Genomic DNA, 21,437 nt, shown 5'->3' with positions numbered 1-21,437 from the left:
GTACAAAACCCAACAGGACGCAAGACTCAGGCCCAGTCCTAACCTGGACATACATGGTCCGGAGGGTATAAAACCCAATAGGATGTACGGCTTAGGTCCAGTCCTAAATCGGACATACACGGTCCGGGAGTACAAAATACCTAAAAAATGTTTGACCTAGCATGGTCTGAAGTAATTGAATCCTTGTTCATGTCTCCTCTATAATGGCCTAGAACCATTGGAACATGAGTCTTAGGTCTAACTTGTTTAAAATTAGACTTACAAATTTCCTAGGCCATTGGAACCTGACCCCTAGGTTCAAAATAAGCTAATCAACTAATCTCTGATGGTCTAGATCGTTGGAACTTGAACATCAGAATCAGGACAAATAAATCTGACATAGTTAATAACTCCCTAGCGGTCCAGGGCGTTGGAACCTAAACGTCAAGATTAAAGTCAGTTAACTAATTAAGTTGTATCCAAAAGGAATCTCTAACGGTCGAGGCTGTTGGAACCCAAACTACAAAATTGGGATAAAAAAGCTAACTCATATTGATAAGTCTGAAATGGTCCAGGCTGTCATGACCCAAACACGGGTCCCTGGACAGGCTAAATGCCTTCTACAACCTTTCTCTAGTGGTCCCGGCCATTGGAACTGGGACCAAACATTCGACTCATGTTCATGCAAAGTGGTAAAACACTTAGTGAATTTCTGAGGAAAAATAAACGAATAAAAAAGGGAAAACGTTGTGCAAGAAATAAAATCAATATATAAAAAAGCAAACAAGAAAAATTGTCTTGGATGCATCCGCGTCCAAAAAAGTGATACAAATATATAAAAAAAAAAAAAAAAAGCCCTAGTTACAACTTAAAGGCCCAGGCCTAGGCTTCGCCCTGATCAGACATCCAGGACAGTCTCATCTTTCTCATCCCCAGCCAAAAGCTCTACATCAGCTTTCTTCGAGGCTGGATCGGGATAAATGCGAAGGTTCATTTCCTTGTCCTGGAGCCAGGCCATGTAAATGGCCTCGTCAAAAGTGGCCTCCAACAAAGCTTCGGCATGCTCCTTCTCTTGGCGAACCTCCTCGTTTCGCTTTACCTCCAGCTGAAGAAGGTCCAAGGCCTGAACCCAGGACTCGAGGGTTGCAACCTTCTCCCGGTCTTGGAGAGATTAGGCCTCAGCTGCTTCCAAAAGGGCCTTGGTTGATGCCTCTAAGCCTTGAACATGAACAAGCTCCGCCACCAGGTTGTTGACCAACTTCTTATGGACAGCGTCCTTCCTGGACAAAGCTTCCTCGTGTTGAGCTTGAATCCGGGCAGCCTTCTTGCGGTCAGCCTTGATCTGAGCAACTTCCTTGGCCAGGACCTCCTTAGCAGCTTCCCGCTGGTTCACGACCCCCTCCAGCTCCATCTGAGCCCTCTCCATCGTCATCGCCATCTCAGCCACCAAATACGTGTTCTTGTGAGCCGACAGGGCATCCTAGAACAAACCAAAGTTAGAAAACATACAAGTAATAAGTATGGTAAAGTAAAAGCTCACACGGGCCTGTGAATTGTCGCGGTGGCCTGGTGACGAATTGCCTGGGAAACGAACAGGACATCTTGGCTGGCCAAGGAAGCGTATCGCTTCAACTAGAGGGTAGACATGGTATTTCCCACCTAGGCCAACAAATCTGCAGCCAACAGAGCCATGTCCTAGCCCAGCTTAGGCCGAAACCCAGTCTCGACTACCATTTTGTTCACAAATAGGTTGGGGAGCATTGAAAGCCTCTGGACGATTGGAAAATTCCACCTTCCGCCAGATGGTCAGGGCCCGGTACACCTCATCTTGTTAGTCTTGGCCTTCGTCCCAAGCCTGGGACACCATCTTTGTCCTAACCTGAGGAGTGCTCCTCGGCCAAGGCAAGATCATTGGTCTTGGCCCGCTTCAGGGATCCTACGGTGGCGGAGCCCGCTGTCCTCTTCTCTGCCCTTCCACCCTCAAATGGCTCTTGATCCAAGTTAATAACTTGGAGAGGGGCAGCTTGGGGCGAGATCGTTTCAGCGGGCACTACCAAGGATGAACTCGCAGCTGGAGCCCTCTCAGAAACATCCAGGGCTGGCCTAAAACCCCCGAACACCAGCTCCATGACCTCTTTCGCAGCCGGACCCTTGGCAGTTTTCTTCGCTGGCGCCTTGGCTGCGCCCGCCCTGGCCTTGATCATCTCTTTCATCTTGGCCATAGGGTTAGACATTTTCGGATCACCTTAAATAAACAGAGAAATTAATCAGCAAAGCATATGAAGGGGGCGGGAGTCAAAAATTAAAGTAAATAGCAAGGTCTAAAGTCCTCCGGGAAGAACCCTTATCTAAAGAACGGACATGACTCAACTCCCCTAGGGCGAAGGAATGAATGTGATCCCCCATGTTGTCCAGGTCAAGAAAATTACCGTAGTGTAGGAACCCGAATGAATACATGAGGGTTAGTGTATCTAGGACAATGGGGCATGGAAGCCCCACTTCTCTGACGGCCCCGATCAGGTAGTCTCGGTACATTTTCCTATTTCTAACTAAGTCCTCAAAGTGATGAGCATAAATTAAAAGCAAAGGCGAATTACCTTTCCCCGAGATGCCGGCTCCGAGAGCCTCAGTATTAGGATGAGTCCCCTTGATAAGGGCGTCCAGCTCTTCGGACGCGGCCTTCTCTACTTGGCAGACTTGCTCTTTCTTCCTCTTCTCTGTGTCCGCCCTTGACGCAGCCTCCACAGCCTCAATATGCACGAGGGCCAACTCCTCCCTCGGGGGGAATCCCTCTGACATTGCAGCCCCTAGAGGCTAGGGGCCTCTATTGTCTGGTTGGTGGCAAGCATCCCAACCAGCCGGAGATTGTCTCTGGTCACAAAGCCCCCCACGTCCAACTCCTCAGCGCTAAGGGTGGCATAGTACTTCTTCCAGTCCAAGATCAATTTGGTGAGGAGAGTCTTGGCGTACGGTCCTGTTTCCCAGGAATGTGAGTGGGAGATAGACAAAATAAAAGGAAAACCAAAAGAATCAAGGGGGAAAACAACTTACCCATGCGCTGGAAGTCCAGCACCAACGTGGAATTTTTCTCCAGGAGGAACCCGAATGTCATGAACCAGTAGTGTCTGACAACCGGAGGGTGCTTCCAGGTGCTATAGGGAGCCGGATAGATACCGCGTGGCTTAAATCTGTAGAAGTTGTCCTGGGTCTTGTCTTTGACATTAAGTTTTCGCTCCAGCTTGTAAAAATACAACACCTCCACAGGGGTGGGTGCCAGGTTCTCCGTAAACGCACAGAAGATGCACCACCCTACGAGAAGCTTGTAGGCCTGGGGCAAGAGTTGGAATAGCTCGATTCCCATGAACTTTAGGAATCGCGCGAAGTAGTTATGAAGCGGGAGCGTAGCTCCTACACTTAGATGGCCTACGCTCCAGGCCCCGAACTCGCCCACGCTGGTGTGGGCCTTCTCTTCCTTCCAAGCTAGCTAGTTGTTAAAGATTCGGGGAGTCGGTTCTACTCCCAAGTGCTTCTCCAAGGCGTCCAGCATCCGGTAGTTCTGGAACTCATTTTTCTCCCTGTCCATTTCCCACGTGTTTCCTGTGGGAGGCTTGCCCCCTTCTAGGACGATGGGGCCCGATTGTACGAAATCATCCGAGTGAAGAGTGACTCCGCAGCTCATGATCAGGAATCTGGGGACAACAAAGGAAATAAAAAACCAAGCAGTCAGCACCTAAACCCAAGAAAATTGGTTAAGGTACGGGGGTTTCTCCTAAAACTGCTTGGAGAAGTCCCCTCTGGACCCAGTTCCGGGATCAATGGAGATCCCAAGAGCCTTGGTCAGGAACTAGGAAGGAAAGGTTTTTCTCTAATGTTCCTGAATCAATCTTGGAAAGTTCGAAGTGATCCGGGACGGCTCTATATGAGATATTACCTAAACAATCTGCACTACAGACCTACACTGTTCTACTTAGGACCACCCTACACGGTGGTCCCGACTCTAACAATCCTACGGTCTTCGAATTAATACTACAAAAAAATAGGGAAATAAACAAAGGCAAAAGACCAGACAACTTACTGTGAGGTACTGGGTCTGAAAGTAGTAGAATCTCCGGCAACAAGATCGGCAAGATCTCAGCCTTGAATCAACAAAGGTGATGCAAGAGGTCGTCTATTGGTTGGACCGGGACCAGATCGTCTAATGGTTGTGCATAAAAAGGTCGGGTTAGAAATAAGCAAGAACAGAGATGAAGCAGTCGTCGGAGAAGTTCGTCGGCAAACTCAAACATAAAAAGCTCTCGTTTAGCTCTAATTGTTAGAATGTATAAAGTTGTGAATGAAATTATGGGGTATTTATAGGGCCAAAAACACATTGCTTGATCTGACGGTTCAGAATGACTGTCCTCATCTAACTGTCCCAGATTACGCAGAGGCTTTAATTAGCCTCATCAAGTATCAGATCGTGGATTCGCCACTTCACGATCCGCGTCCACCTGATCCAACAATCCAAGTTAGGAAATTTCAAAAAATCCTCATCCAATGGTCCCATATGGTGGAGAGATATTATATAGCCCACTCAAGCACCCTATTAGCATCTCTCGCACAGACGATATGCCTCAAAAATCACGCTGACACCCGTCTGACAACACGACAATCAACAGACTTTCTCCAGAACTGTGAGGCATGAGTAACATAGATGCACCAATTATTGAGGGACACGCATGTAAAACGTGGGGAATTCGAAAGGACGGGGATCACCCAAGTGGCCCCTAAGTAACTGAACCCGCCTTCTGGGAAACAAACTGGGATATGGGGATTTGATCAGGGACACTGATGCAAGCCTCTTCCATGAAAGGTTAACTAAGTGGTCTCCATGAAAATTAGCCCATCTTCTAGGAAACAAACCAGGATGTCAGGATTTGATCCAGGAGAATGAAGCAAGTCTCCACTGTGCAAACATAGACGAAGACTTGGGGGGTAAATGTTATCCCCGTTTTTCCCCTAGATGTGTGGCATGACATAATGGGTCTTTGGGCTCTCTCGAAGAGATCAAAGGCCCAGTCTAAGCCCAATGGACAGGGAAGAAGAAAGTCCTAGTGGTCCAATCGTTAGTAAGCCCAACATTGTACGATGGGCACCACAATAACGAGGGAATCGGGACTAAGATGTGGACCCAACTCATCTTCCTGGTTCCAACCTAATGGCATCATCCGAGATGCGAGTAAGGGTGGTGGGCTCAACAGTCTGAGAATGGACTAGGACGTTACTAAATAAACCCAAACTCGGGTAAACGAACCAGGATCTTGGTAAGCGGATCGGGACGTTAGTAAATGAACCTGGACCTAGCATCCAGGTGGGCAGGATTGAACTTCCCTGACGCTGACATATTCCCGAGAAACACGGAGTTTGGTCTCCTCAACTAACCTGCAGAAAAGGTTACATACGGAATGTACGTCATTATTGGGGAACAGTACTACCACAACTCTGGCAAATCATGTCCCCAGGATCTCCTTAGAAGCCCACGCAGACCAGTCTGAGGCTACGTACCGCTGTCAGTTGTAAAGCTTGGTTATACCCAAGCCGCCCCAATGGGCCCTGATTAATGTGTATTATTTAGCAAAGTCCTTTGTATTAAGCCTCCATTAGCGAGCAAACCATGATTATATTCCTATTGGGCCCAGATTAGTAAGGCCCAAGCCCATTGCATCCAACCTATAAATAGGACCAGTTGTGCACTGTAGAATGGATCCCCAAATTTTCTCTTGTAAGCCATTACTCTGCTCAGACTTGCAGAAAACTCCATTGTAAAAGCTTTCTAAGTACTAACACAATGGACCCGTGGACTAAGGCTCATTAACACCCCAACCACGTAAAAACTCTATTTATTTATCTTCAATTTTTTCTTTTTATCTCTCTTACTTATCATAATTCTAGTTTCTGAAAAACTCGGTAAACAGCGTCCAATACCCGACTCAGGGTAAGCCTAGGGGTATTTTGGTAATTTATCGGGTAATGGGAAATTATTTGGTGATTAATCGACGATATTGGAATTAACTGGGAAATTATGAGGTGTTGATTGAGATTAGCAAGAAATGTGGCAAATGACAATATTGCCCTTGGGGGCATTAAAGGAGTAAGGCTTGATCAAGGGGCATTTTAGTTTTTTTGTGCCAAGGGAGTGACTTAGTCACAAGAATACTTCAAAAATAGGAAACCAAAGAAAACAAAAGGCAGAAGCTTTCTCTCTCTCTCTCTCTCTCTCTCTCTCTCTCTCTCTCTCTCTCTCTCTCGTTACTCACCTTGCACCATTGAAACTAAGGGAAGTTCCTTGATTTTGGAGGAAAAGACTTGGATTTTGGGAGCTTGGAGAAGCAAAAATTGGGTTAGGAGTAGCCTAAGGTTGAATCCCAGTTGAGGTAACGTTCTTGGTCCTTTGTTTCTTTGAATTTTTCCATGGTTGCTGAGTGTTATTGAGCTTCAAAGCTCAAATGTGATTTTTTGAGTTTTGATGGAGATTTTAGTTAGATTGTGGTGTTATATTTTTGTTCTCGATGAATTTATTTGAGTTTATAACTCAATTTGGGGGTTTATTATTAATTTGGGTTAATTATGTGAGTTTTGGCTCGAAGAAAAGCTTTGAAAATCTGGGTTCCTGAGGTTGCACCGCGGTAATGTTCTTGGAGCATCACGACCTGGATGAACTCAGAGGCTAGGGCGGTTCTCTCAATAGTCTTGGCACCGCGGTGCTTGGTGGGCTATGTCGTGGCATGTGTCCCAAGGAAAATAGGTTGGGGGCTCTCTCACTTTAGGAGCGTCGCGGCCTTTCAAGGGTGCATCACTATGGTAGTTGGAAAAGTTAGCCAAGTGAGGTTTCGAGTTCCAGGAACTCGAACCTAAGGGCTCATGATGGATTCTACTACCTGATTTAGTAGAATTCAAGGTCCTAAAGGCTAGGACTCGGTCCGAAGGCCTTTATTTACTCAATATTATTATATACGGTGCCGCTAGGGCTCGGAAGGGGATCGCGCTCGACACGTTTTTATTTAGCCAGTGCTTGGACCAGAGGTAAGAAAAATGCACCCAATACATGATATATGTGATTAGGGCTTGGCCCGTTTCCTGAACATGGTTATGATTAGGTCTCATGAGCCCCCACACCAGTGCCTAGTGATCCATATGCATATGAAGAGATCATTCTTCTCCTTCTTCCTTAGATCTTGAACCCTAATTTAGACAGAGTGTGTGAGAGAGAGTTCTCTTCTTTGATCATGTGCTTAGCAGCCACCAAATTCAAATTATGAGTCTAACCCTAACCCTAATCTCTCACCTTCTATTTGTAATGAGTCATTATCGCCCAATTTTCATCCTACCCTTGATCTAAGTCATTCTAACAATTTCACTAAATCCTTTTTAATAATTCTTCACAAAATTATTAGTTTTCATAATCCATAATTAACTTATTCCCCATAAGTTATCATTATCCTATAATGACCCCTCTTTCAACAATTCTTGACAATAAAGCCCCTATCTCTCAAAGGAAACCATGATTCGTTACTTTAACACATATCCTGAGCACTTTCGGTATTTTCCAACGTAAAATATCTTACAGTGATATTAATATCACATTAATATATTCATAAAATCACACAATATGCAATTTCATAAAATTACAAAAATACCCCTCAAGAGTATTAAATTACCATATTGCCCTCACAGGACAAAATTACCAATATACCCATGAAACGTAAAGATGGATATTATAGTCTGCTTTTCCCATACCTCATTTTTAGGGACCACCAATATTTGACGATGAATTTGTTGAGGCGAGTCATGGGAATACCTAGCTAGTTTCTCATACTTGGTGTGATATATTGATGTTTTTTCGATGATGTGGCCAACTACTTGTATTTGATTGCTTCAACAATTTGGAAGTTATGAAAAATATTTTATGTATTTTAAACAAAGTTTTTGTTGAATGAGTAATTTGGTATTCTAGTGTTAAGGTATAAATTTTGTTATACACGATATATGTAATATCCGATATAATTTTTATTTATTTAATTAAATATTATGATGAAATATGTTATAAATTGTAATGTCCTACTAATGCAGGAAAATAATAATACTGAAATATATTGTTTTCATTAAAAAATATGTTGAAAATCCATATTAAAAAAAACTTCTCAAAGCATGCGCTTATTTAGAATTAATACATCCAGGTTAGCAAATAAACATCTAGATTTAGCCTTAAATATTTAAAGATTTATCAAAACATTCAAAAGCATTTGACATCCCATGGTCAGCCACATGTCCACTAGGCAAAGGAGAATTCAGTGCTCACTGCTCCATCTTGTCCTTTCACTTTCCTAAAACATGAAATAACTAGGTATGCGATAATACTTAGTAAGATCAACATTACATACATAACATAAATAAGCTTAACAATAAGAAGGAAACAATTGATTGAAATTATTGGAATTAGAAAACAATCCAATACACACTAACTTGATCGAGGGTGTCAATTAAACCGGACCTTAAATAAAAAGTAAAGGGTGCATACCCGTCCTTGGCTATTAAAGCGTAACCCTAAAATAATTCCAACAAAGATCCATACCAGAGATATAGAATCCTTAACATTACCCATCAATACACAGAGTTTAAAACTAACCCATAAGAGAGTATAGCCCCACTACCAGCATTCCTAGTATATGCATAGTATATCATATCATACATAGAGTTACCAACCGGAATTCAATACCATATTAACCTGGGAAACTATAATAATTACCTGAATAAGGCACTTCCATTGGTGTAAGTGATGCTACACCAGTCTAATAAAATTCCACAGTGACACCTTGCAAGATGAACATTGGATGATAAACGAGTTTTAGACTCATTTTAGTGTGTCTTTTTAGGTAGTGTGTTTAGTTAATTAGGGTTATTTTGTTCTATTTAACGTTTGTTTTAGTATGTTTTTAGGTTTTGAATAAATCGGGATGCTTTGGAATGAAAAGATGTGAAAAATCGACAAAAGGACGAAATTATGGAAAACTGATGTTTCAGAAATGTTTCAAAAATCGACTGCGCTAGGTGACTGGAAATGAGGAATTTTGGCCACATTACATGAAGAAATCACAGGTTTTCGTATTTTAATGCGATTTTCATCATAAAACCCAAGTTTTTCAGGGTTGGAATTGGGAGAAGACGACTAGAAGCTCGTTGGAAAACATTGGATAGCTTTAGAGTTTTTCTTTATTTTATTTCATGTTGATTGTTAGTTTTATGGATTTGAATATTATGAATATGAACTAAATATAGTTAAGGGTTTTCAATTGAGTCTCTTGAAACTCTTCTATGAATTAATGCAATTTTATGTTTTGTTCTTCTTTATTGAGATCTTTTCAATTTATTCTTACTGCTTGTGATTGACTAGCCATCTACTACATGATTTATATTAATATGATTCAAAATATGAAAGGTGAGATCTACACATGCTATAATTGATTAGACGTAGATTTCGATATTGAACAAAAGTATCGATATGGTTTATGTAGCTTATAAATTCACATGCTTAATGCTTCCCATATGTTGAGTTTATCATAGAAATATAGAAAGTTCACACATAGGCCAAGTTTTATATATCTTAACACGAATATAGAATGCTTTTGTAACTTGCTATCTCAATTAGAAGAGAATATTTATGAGAAAATTTCATTAAGGAAATAGAGAGTGGAAAGACAACGAGAATAAATTCCCTAATTTTCATCTATTAATTAATTGTCTTTATCATTATTTGTTTTGATTCCATAGTTTTTAATTGTTTTTGTTTCGTAATTTTTATGTTTATGTTTTAGCTTTATTTATTCGACAATTTTTCGTTAGCCAAAAAGAGATTATGAATTAAATATTGGTACTTGGTAATTTAGTCTTCATGGGACGATACTCATGCTTGTGCACTTTATTACTTGAAACAATACATATACTTGTGTTATCAATTTTTCACAACAATTTGTTGGCGCCATTGCCAAGGACTGAAAATTATTAATATTAATTCAATTAATTTTTACTCTAATTTGGTTGTTTTTCTTTTTATTCTAACTTTGTTTGTGTCTAAATTTTCTAATCTCGGGAAGATTTAGTTTGTGCAATGTGGAAAGACATCTGAGGTCATACCAGTGAATCCTGAGATAGAGAGAACCTCCAGTAAGAACTGTAAGAATAAGAAGTTGGAGGCAATAATGGCTGCAAACCAAGGGGATGCATTAAATAATGTCACCAACAATGCCGAAGGGCAGCGACTGCACAAGACCTGGACCAAAGAGCTAGAACTCTAAGAGATTATGTACTCCTAACTGTTACGGGAGTGCATTCTTGCATTCGACACCCTACCATTGCCGCTAACAACTTTGAAATCAAACTGACAATTTTATAAATGGTACAATCCACGATCCAATTTGGTGGATTACCTACTGAGGATCCAAACTAGCACATAGATAATTTCTTAGAGTTGTGTGCAATGTTTAAGATGAACGGTTGAGTGACGATGCCATCCAGCTGAGACTATTACCATTTTCCTTAAGGGACCGAGAAAGAGTTGGTTAATTTCGCTGCAAGCCAATTCCATCATGACATGGGAGGAACTAACCCAAAACTTCTTTGACAAGTTTTTTCGCTCCAGCAAACGCTGCAAAGTTGAGAGGCGAAATTAATAACTTCCACTAGAATGATAGGGAGTCATTGTATGATGCATGTGAGCACTTCAAGGAGTTGTTAAGGAAGTTTCCCCATCATGGAATTGAGAGGTAGATGTTGATCCACAACTTTTATAACGGGTTGGATGGTACTACTCCTACCATAATTGATGCAGCCGCAGGGGTGCTTTCATGAGCAAGAGTGCTAACGAAGCGTATGAATTACTGGAGGAGATGGCCATGAACAGTTACTAGTGGCCTACTGAGAAGGAAAATACAAAGAAGGTGGATGGGATGATTGAATTAGATGCCATATCAATGTTTACAGCTCAAGTGGCACCTTTGATGAAACAGTTACAATAGAATAACCTCGCAGCTCAAGCCAGGCAATTACAAAGTGTGTGTGAAATGTGTGTAATGACTTACCCATCTAACCAGTGCCATGTAGTGGATTTAAACAATTTGCCTATGGAACAAGTGTAAGCCATAGGAAATTTCCAAAGGCCATCACATATCCCATATTCCATGACCTATAACCAAGGGTGGAGGAACCATCCTAACTTCTCATGGAAAAATAATCAAGGAACACAACAACCTTTTCCACAAAACATCAGCCTTTCCCACAAACCCAACAGTGTTTCCAACAGCCTCCTCCTGGGCTCTATCACCTACAGAATAGACCACCACAGCAGCGACTTCACGTGAAGCAACTTGAAGGACAACCTGATGTATTAAAGTAGTTTCTAAGTGAAACAAGAACAACTATTAGAAGTTTGGAAAGTTAGATTGGCTAGTTGGCTACTTTGATAACAAACAGGGCTCAAAGAAATTTTCCTAACACTACTAAAGTAAATCCTAATGAACAGTTCCAAGCCATTACCTTGAGAAGTGGGACACCATATGAACGGCCAAGAAAGAATCATTCAGATGAGAAGAGTCAGGATCAAAAGATACAGAACACAACATAAAATAAGCTTAGTGAAGAGAAGGTTATTGATGGCCTCCCAGAAAAAGAAGGTGCCTTCAGTGAACATTGAACATCATATCAAGATCCTATATCCACATAGATTCCGTATCAGAAATTCCTAATAAGACTCACTGCCTCGATTAGGGTGTCGGGAGGACATAATTGGAATTATGCGTAGTTTGCTGAATATTTATGTGATTATCTGAATTATATGAGTTATATTATAATGTGACTTATTATACATGTTTAAGTGTATTAAATGTGCTTATAGGCCTGTTTCTGTTAAAAATGACATTTTTGTAACGTTAACCCATTGTGGGTATATTTATAATTATGTGTTATATGGTTGAACCCACATTGTTATGTTGTATATTTGAGATATTCGGCAGGAGTCGATCCTTTTGAGCATAGTAGCGGTAAAGTCACAACGAGGATTAATAACCGACTCGGGGTGAGCCAAGGGGTATATTGGTAAATTGGTGAGTTACCAGGACTCATTGGAGTATGAGTCATATTTGGGAAAAAATATTGGTATTTCGGGATTCGCTGAATTAATTGCGAATTATAACTGTAAGGTAACACTAAAGTGCCAAATGTCATTTTTCCCCTTGGGGCTTAAAGGGACGGACTAGGTGTCCAGGGGAATTTGATCTTTTGGACCATTTGATTAACTTAAGCTAGCTAAATTGATTAACTCAGTGTGGATGCTGAAAATTCTACACCAGTAAAGAACCCACACTCATGTCTAAGGTCCCTGGAAGATCCAAAGCAACCATGTCTGAAGTCCCTTTGATCCCTCAAAAGGAATGTCCAAATCAACCCTGATCCAAATGACCACTTCGCCTCAGGCACCCACTAGCGTCTTTCGCGCCCCAAGCGTCTCGCGTGCCCCAGGTGCCAAGCAACCAACTCACGCGCGCCCCTGGCGCCCCGCGCGCCCCAAGTGTCTTGCAACCGCCTCCGAACCCTAGGTGCCTCGTGCGCCCGTGGCACCTCACACCTCATGAATGCACACTGTGCCTCGCGGGTGCATATAGCGCCTCGCGCCCATGTTGCCTCGCAAGTGTATGGCACCTCACACCTCACGGGTGCACACAACGCCAGGACCTTCCTACATCACAAGAGAGGGCCAACCAAGTATGCCATTCATCAAAGTAGCCCACAAGAGACAAGAAGTACGAATAAGGTACCTGTATATAGGTACATATATGCCTGCAAGGATCAATGTACAGACCTAACATATGTACCCGACAAGTGATGGTGGTAAGGGATAGTACGAGGAGTTGTAGCACCACCTCCACTCCTCTGACACTTGTACTAAATAAGTAGTGGAGCCATCCCAACAGAACCTGACCATGTACTGGAGCCAACACCACTACCCCTAAGACCACTCACCTGAAAGCGTACTTATGTACCATCTGGTCCCATGGACCACAATGTATCAGGGGCCATTAGAGCCCACTATAAAAGGAATCCCACTTCCACATGGAAAGGGGTTGGAAAAAACATTTTAGCTGGACACAAAAGAGAAATATAAGTTCTTTTCTCCATTTTTCTTCTGCAACTATTTTCTAAGTTTCTGTTTATATTTTTGAAGTTCTTAATTCATAAGCACCACACTTTGATTTTTCTAACTTAACTTCGTTGAAGAGTTCTCACCGTCAACAGTTTAGCGCCGTCTGTGGGAAGAATAATTGTCAAGCCACTATTCTTCCGTCGATTCTAATAAGAAAGAGATTCCACGACGTTCGAAACAATTGAGAGAGTCGCGACAGGTGGAGGTCCACCTTGATGGAGATCAGCTAAAAGCCTCTATGAAGGATCCTCCTCCACCCACAAACATGGAGGCCCCAAAGGAGCCTGAGGTTCACGGAGATGAAAGGGAAGCCTCATCCCCGGCAGTCCCACCTGAGGAGGATCGTCTGAGGCCAATGGCTACCCCGGCAAGGGATGCCGATGGGTTACTTCCTCTAAGGCCGCCGCAAGTGCCAAACTCCGGCCGGCATGATCTAGGCCCATCGGCGCGCAGACCTGAAAAGCACCCTCGGGTCCACTCCGTGAGCTCGAGTTCTAGATCTCAATTCTACAAAGACGAGATACGTGAACTGCACCGTAAGAACCAAAGGCTAGAAATCACCCTGGAAAACATGCAAGAGGTGTTAAATGGCCTGTTGCAAGGGAAATCAAACGTAACACTCCCTAAGCAAAAAGAGAGAGGTCAAGAGGGGGCAGAAACCACCGTCCCAGTAGACGATGGAAGGACTTGACTCTCCACCAGTAACACCCCCCGGACGAAGCAGCACGAACGTCTCGGACCACCGAAGCAGCCCCAGAGGCCAAAGTCAAAAACCAACGCTGTCCCTCGTAACGATGTCGAAGTCACCTCAAGGAGAACACCCTTAGATTTATGAGAGGAACTCAACAAAAAGAGGGTGGATAAAAGGACCATGCCTCCTATGGCACCTCGGGAAGGCAAAGGAAAGGGAGACCCTAACCCATCCACACTGAGGGACTCCTTGAACATGAGGAGACAAGACCTAGATACAGAAATAAGGAGCCTACGAAGCATAATCATCACCGCCTCTAGAGGGCAAGCCATTGAGGATGAGTTCGACCATGAGTCGCCCTTCATCAAGGAGTTCCAAGCCATCCGGCTCCCAGCCGACTTCAAGGAGCCCCATATGACCCCAAATGAAGGAAGCACAGATCCTAAATACCATCTGGATGCATTTAACGACCTGATGAAGTTAAGGGGGATTAGTAGCGGGGCCAGATGCCATTGCTTCACTATCACATTGAAAGGACCTTAGTACAAATGGTTCAAAAGACTTAGACCAGGGTCCATCAGATCTTGGCAACAATTTTCTGATGAATTTCTCCAGCAACACCACGTCGTGCGGGACTACACGATGCCGGGCACCAGCCTCGCTAACGTGAAGCAAGGAAAAAATGAATGTCTAAAGAACTACATTCACAAGTTCAATATGGAGGCGGCCAAAGTAGGGAGTTTGACCAGTAGAGAGATAAAAATGGCCATCACATCCGAAGTATGCCCGGGAAGCAAGTTATGGGATAGCATGCTCAAGAGGGAGGTCACAGATTTGGACGACTTCTACAAGCGAGCACAGAAATATATTCGCATGGAGGATGGCCATGAAAGCCTCAAGGCCAGAAAAGGCCAGTCGCCACCAAAACCCTCAATCTGAGAAAGCAAAAGTGGTGCAAAGAAGAAGAGGGTATATGAAGGAACGAGAGATGATTGACCCCGGAAGCATCAGCGCACTGATGAGCGCAGAAAGGGCCCCTTCACCTTTTATACTGACCTCACCCATGCTAGAGAACATATTTTCGTCACGAATGAAAACCATGTCCCTTTCAGAAGGCCCCCGATAATGAAAAAATACCGATCCAAAAGAGACCCCAGCAAATATTGCTAGTATCACAAAGATATCGGCCACACCACCGCGGAATGCAACCATTTAAAGGTAGAAATCGAGGAGCTTATACGCAGAGGACATTTAGGCAGATAGCTCTGTAAGGAGAGCCAAAGGCTGGAAGAAGGAGCATCCTCACCGCGGGCACGAGAGGTGGCCCCAGAAGTACAAGGAGACGTCAGGACCATCTTTGGAGGGCCAAGATTCGGGGGCGAATCAAGGAAGAGGCGAGATAAATATGCAAGGGAGGCCAGACGAACTCCAACACTGTGCGTCTTAAGTTTGGAGCAACGCCCCTCGAAGAGTTTTAAGGGTGAAAATGACTCAATAACCTTCACTGAGGAAGACGGTCGGGGTGTACATTTACCCCATAATGACCCCCTAGTGTTGATTGTCCAGTGTAATGACCCAACTACTCTAGACTTTGGACCATTCATGACTATTATACATAGACACTAATTTTTAAAGTACTTACAAGTGAAATAATCATAACTTCATGAAAACTTGAAGAAAAAAAAACAAGTGTTAAACTGCATAAAATTTAAAGTAGGATATGGGATCCCATTGTTTGAAACAAAACATAACTTTGACATAATGAAAACTTAATTAAAACTTATTACAACCAATTTTGGAAAAATACATAGAAAACCATAATCAAAGAGACTTCATCCTCGAATCGAACTCTCGGTCCATTGACTCCATCCTGCCTCAATACACATCCCCAAGCTTCCAAGAACCTTTCCCGCCACCAAAGCTATTTTCCTGCACATATACACAAAAAGGAATGAACCTAATGCCCAGCAAGGAAAATCTAACACATAAATCATATACATAATATTCATATCAACATATACTAAAACGTATCATAACATATGTCACATATACTATAATGGCCATTATTACTTGGGGTCCCGTAAACTAAACAAGTCATATGCCCATTAGATTTATGGGGCTTGCTAGCTAAGCAAGTCATATGCCCATAATTTATTGGGGCTTGTTAGTTATACCGGTCATATGTCCAAGTCTACAAACATACATAATATAACATACAACATATACATAACACTTAAATCATAAGATAACACATAACATAACATATAAAATCCTATCTTATTTTCCTTACAAAAAATACCAGGATATGTGAACAGGTTTGGGACCTTGGGACACTCCTAAAAACCATCAAAGGAAGGTGAGTATACTGAAGAAAAAGAAATGAAAAGAATGGACAAACTATACCATCAAGAATATACTTACCAAAAACCTTATGTTCAAGATCTTAGATTTCCTATCCAAAAATAAAGAATAAAGTTAGGAAGCTGAGTAGAAAACTATAAGAACTTTAAGGAAAACAATACCAAAATCAACTACAGTTTGGAATACCTTGAATGCTTCTATGACCAATCTAAACCTTGAATCGAAATGTGCTATAAACCTTACTTCCCAAGTGTTTGGTAAGCTTATAATCCCCAACCCAAGTGTTTACACTCTCAAAAATAACCTAGCAGCTTGCAGCCTCTGAACTTAGCTTGATGAATGAATAAATGGCTGGGTACTAGGTCCTATTTATAGAGTTCAAGAATGAAAAGATCTTCATTTAACTTGAATAAAATAATGGCCTTTTAAGTGAAAAATATTTGAATTAACGTTCAGCAGAGGCTGAAGACTCGGTTAGAAAGATGTTGGACTTATCAAGAGGTTAAAGATTAAAAACAGAACGTTTTCATAAACATTCAAAAATATACCAAAGGAGCCGATATATCGCCTGGGCCAGCATGCCCGAGGCTCGTCGAGGTAATCGTACGAAGTTACATGTTTTTTGTATCCCCGTACTGCGATATATCGCCCCCTATAGCTGCGATATATCGGTATACGCTGAATATTTAAACACAAAATTGCACATTTTTAGCCTAATTTGAATTGAGTAAATAGCCTTGACTAAGTCCTCTAACGTTTTCAAAGCTGCTGACACACCCTAGGATAGTCAAAAATTACTCTTAATAAACTTATTCCTAAAAAATACTTAATTATCATTAAACATACATAAGACAAGTGTTACTATCTTATTGGGTCTATCTAAACCTTATAATATAATAAATATCACCATTAATATCAGTCATATTAATCAAACCTTAGGTTAAAATTAATATTCTTAAACTATAGGTTAAACTTAGAAAATCTACAAGTGTTACTACGAGTGTCCAATTAAATCCCGGTCTGAACCAAAATCCACAGTCATAAAAATACTATAATTATTACTATTGCTACTACTATCTAACTAGTTAAGTAAAGTTCTTGGACTCTACATCCAGCTTGCAAACATGAGGGTGCATCGGGTCTTAGTGGATAACGGAAGCTTTGTGGACATCTTATATCGCCCAGCTTTGGAGAAGAAGAGACTAAACATCCAGCACCTAAAGCCTTGCAGTACCTCCTTGTATGGATTTACGGGAGATTCAATACAGCCCCTAGGGGCGATCGAGTTAGCCCTCACTATGGGAGAACAGCCCAGACAAACCACCATAATGGAAAACTTTATTGTGGTAGATTGTACCTCAACCTTCAATGCGATATTAGGGTGCCCTTCTCTAAGAGAATTGAAGGCGATAACTTCTGTGTACCACTTAGCTATGAAATTCCCAACTCCCGGGGGAATAGCATGCATGAAAGGAGAGCAGAAGGAAGCGAGGGAATGCTATAACACATCCCTCCACACGACAACAATGCCATCGAAGCCTATGGAAATGGTTGTGCATGAAGGCGCGAACCTGCACGAGTTAGACCCACGAGTCGCAGAAGAACCCAGAGCTGAACCAGTAGAGGAGTTGGAGGAAGTCACGATCATGAAAGAGTCGTTAAGAAAGTTAAAGGTAGGAAAAAACCTTATGGGTGACATGAAGGAGAAGCTAGTAGAATTCTTGAAAGCCAACCTCGACGTATTTGCCTGGAGTAACGAGAACATGGTAGGGATAGACCCAGTGGTCATGTGCCACCACCTGAACATCGACCCAAAAGCAAGGCCTGTGAGGTGGAAAAAGAGAGCGCTGGACCTAGAGAGATACGCGGCCCTAAAAGAGGAGGTTGACAAGTTGAAGGCAAATGGGTTTATCCGAGAGGCATTATACCCTCTATGGGTATCAAACCCAGTGCTAGTCCCGAAGTCCAACGGAAAGTGGAGGACTTGTGTGGACTTTACTAACCTCAAAAAGGAATGCCCTAAGGATAGCTTCCCGCTTCCTAGGATAGACCAGTTAGTAGACGCCACAGTGGGGCACAAACTACTTAGCTTCATGAATGCATATTCTGGGTACAACCAAATACCCATGAACCTAGCTGATGAAGAGCACACTTCGTTCATAACAGACAAGGGGTTGTGTTGCTACAAAGTGATGCCTTTTGGTTTAAAAAACACAGGTGTTACTTATCAAAGGCTGGTGAATAAAATGTTTGCAAATCAAATAGGAAGGAATATGGAAGTATATGTGAACGATATGCTAGTAAAGACAAAGAAGGCGGGAGAGCTCACCAACAATCTCATGGAAATGTTCGACCCCCTTCGAAAGTTTAGAATGAAGCTAAACCCGCTCAAGTGCACCTTCGAAGTTTCGTCAGTAAAGTTCCTGGGTTTTATGGTGAATTCCCGAGGTATCGAGGCTAACCCTAAAAAAATCAAGGCATTGCTGGAAATAAGCCCACCACGAAGCAAGAAGGAGGTGCAGTGCTTAACAGGGAGAGTAGCAGCCCTCAATAGGTTCATCTCCAGGTCTATTGACAAATGCCTCCCTTTCTTCAACATCCTAAAAGGGAACAAAAAGTTCTCTTGGGATGATGAATGCCAGGATGCCTTCACCAAGCTAAAGGAACACCTTGGAAAACCACCCCTTTTGGCCAAGCTAGAAAAAGGGGAGAGGTTGTATCTGTATCTAGCTGTATCAAAGCATGCTATAAGCGCTGCCTTGGTCAAAGGAGTAAAGAAGCACCAGCAACCCATGTACTATGTGAGCAAACGGTTAATAGACGCAGAAGCCCGGTACCCAGAAATAGAAAATTTAGCATATGCCTTGATAGTGGCTTCTCGAAAGTTGAGGCCCTATTTTCATGCTCATGCTATCGAGGTGCTCACAAACACCCCTCTGCATCAAGGCTTGCACAACCCGAAGACTTTGGGAAGGTTGTTAAAATGGTCAATTGAATTAAGTCAATTCGACATCACTTACACCCCAAGGACCTCAATCAACGGGCAGGTACTTCCAGACTTTATATTCAAGTTTGCACACTGACCCCATGAGGAGGGAGAAATAGAAGAGAATGAACTGGCGCATGAAGAGGAAAAGCACCCTGAAGAATGGAGCCTCCATGTAGACGGGGCATCTAACGAAGGAGAAGTCAGCACTAGCATAGTAATGACGGGACCTGTGGGGCACAAGTTGTATTGTGCCTTGAGATTTGGATTCGAAGCTTCCAACAATGAGTCAGAATACGAGGCGATGTTGGCCGGCCTGTGGCTAGCAAGGGAGTTAAAGGTAACCCATTTGCATGTCTTTAGTGAATCACAGCTGGTAGTGTTTCAGGTGAAGGGTTAATACCAAGCTAAAGGTCCAAAAATGGCTGCATATATCGCCAAGGTGAAGGGGTATTTGGATCAGTTCGAAAAATACACCATAGAACAGATCCCAAGGGAGCAAAACACAAACACTAATGCACTCGTGAAACTCGCCTCCACACAAGACGAAGACACGCTTGAGTCCATCCCGATCGAATACCTCCCCAAGCCAAGCATAGCAGAGGAAAGGATCAACATGGCCAATAGCACTGAGGAGTCATGGTTTGCACCCATCGTGAGGTACTTAAATGATGGGACCTTGCCTTTGGAAAAAAACATGCCCGTAAACTGACTTACAAAGCCGCTCAGTACACCCTAGTAGATGGAGTCTTATATTTGAGGAATACTGCAAGGAAAAAGGAATCAAGAAGAGTTTCTCCGCAGTAGTACACCCACAAGCCAATGGACAAGTAGAGGCAATAACAAGATCCTAAAAAGGAACTTGAAAAGAAAGTTGGAAAAGTTGAAAGGGGCCTGGGTCGAGGAACTCCCCAATGTACTCTGGGCCTACAGGACCACCCCTCGTTCCACCACTAGGGAGACACCTTTCACCTTAACCTATGGCTACGAGGCTATCCTTCTGATAGAAATGAAGATTAACTCCATCTGCACGCAAGCATATGATGACCAGGCTAATATCGCAGCATGGGTCGGGAATTTGGACCTATTGGAAGCCAAGAGAGAAAGGGCACAGCTGAGGCTAGCCACATATCAGCAACGAGCAGCGAGGTACTACAACTCAAGGGTGCAAGAGAGAATGTTCAGGGTATGAGACTTGGTACTAAGAAAAGTACTCCCCAACACACAAGACCCGAGGGCGGGGGTACTAGGGGCGAACTGGGAAGGACCCTACCAAGTCGCTCAATGCATACCACCAAACACCTATAAACTAGCCTGCATGGATAAGATTGTCATACCTCGAGCATGGAATGCGGAACAACTCAAGAAACACTACAAGTGAGACTTCTGTACCCGATGCAAAGAAGACCTATGTTTAGTTTGTTCCCTGTTGTGTTAACTTAGTAGGTAGGAATCAAAGAGGCTACCCGGGTAACCTCCCAATTAGATGTAACCTTTTCATATATGTCATTGTAACCCGCATGCTATGAATGAAACTATTCGCAGCCTGCTGGAATAAATTTCACCAAGCACATGGGGGGGGGGGGGGGGGTAGGATAGGAGACAAAATATATAGCGAAGAAGAGGATCCTAAAAGGACCCTTCTATCAGGAGGATCCTAAAAGACCCCTTATATCAAAAGGATCCTAAAAGGACCCCTGATATCAAAAGGATCGAAAAAAGGACCCTTTATATAAGAGGGATCCTAAAAGGACCCCTTATATCAGGAGGATCCTAAAAGACCCCTTATATCAAAAGGATCCTAAAAGGACCCCTTATCTCAGGATCCTAAATGAGACCAATATAGCAAAGGAGAGGATCCTAAAAGGACCCCTTATATAAGAGGGATACTAAAAGGACCCCCTATTAGGAGGATCCTAAAAGGACCCCCTTATCAGGAGGACCCTAAAAGGACCCCTTATCTCAGGATCCTAAACGAGACCCTTATATACATATATATATATAAGAGCCTTTATAGATCAAGAAGAAGACCTTGTAAGGTATCGCTTGAGTTCACAAGGATTAGCTACCCTTATGAACATCAAGGAGACCAAAAGGTCCTACAAGAAAAACATCCAAATAAGAGTAAATGCTTCCACAAGAGGAAATTCCTCAGGGGAAGCACCCTCCGATAAGCCTATAGTAGCCAC

The 21,437-nt window shown here is 42.7% G+C and overlaps 1 non-coding gene across 1 annotated transcript; it reads right to left on the bottom strand.

Annotated features, from left to right (window-relative positions):
• Positions 1 to 10,665: 10,665 nt before the first annotated feature.
• Positions 10,666 to 10,772, bottom strand: LOC133780764 (small nucleolar RNA R71). The gene has a single exon (XR_009869582.1). It is a non-coding gene; the product is annotated as a small nucleolar RNA R71 (small nucleolar RNA).
• Positions 10,773 to 21,437: the final 10,665 nt, after the last annotated feature.

The sequence above is a fragment of the Humulus lupulus genome, chromosome 5 (genome assembly GCF_963169125.1).
Source record: "Humulus lupulus chromosome 5, drHumLupu1.1, whole genome shotgun sequence".
Classification (NCBI taxonomy): Eukaryota; Viridiplantae; Streptophyta; class Magnoliopsida; order Rosales; family Cannabaceae; genus Humulus; species Humulus lupulus.
Note: the sequence above shows the minus strand (reverse complement) of the source record. Positions and strands in the feature narration are given on the sequence as shown.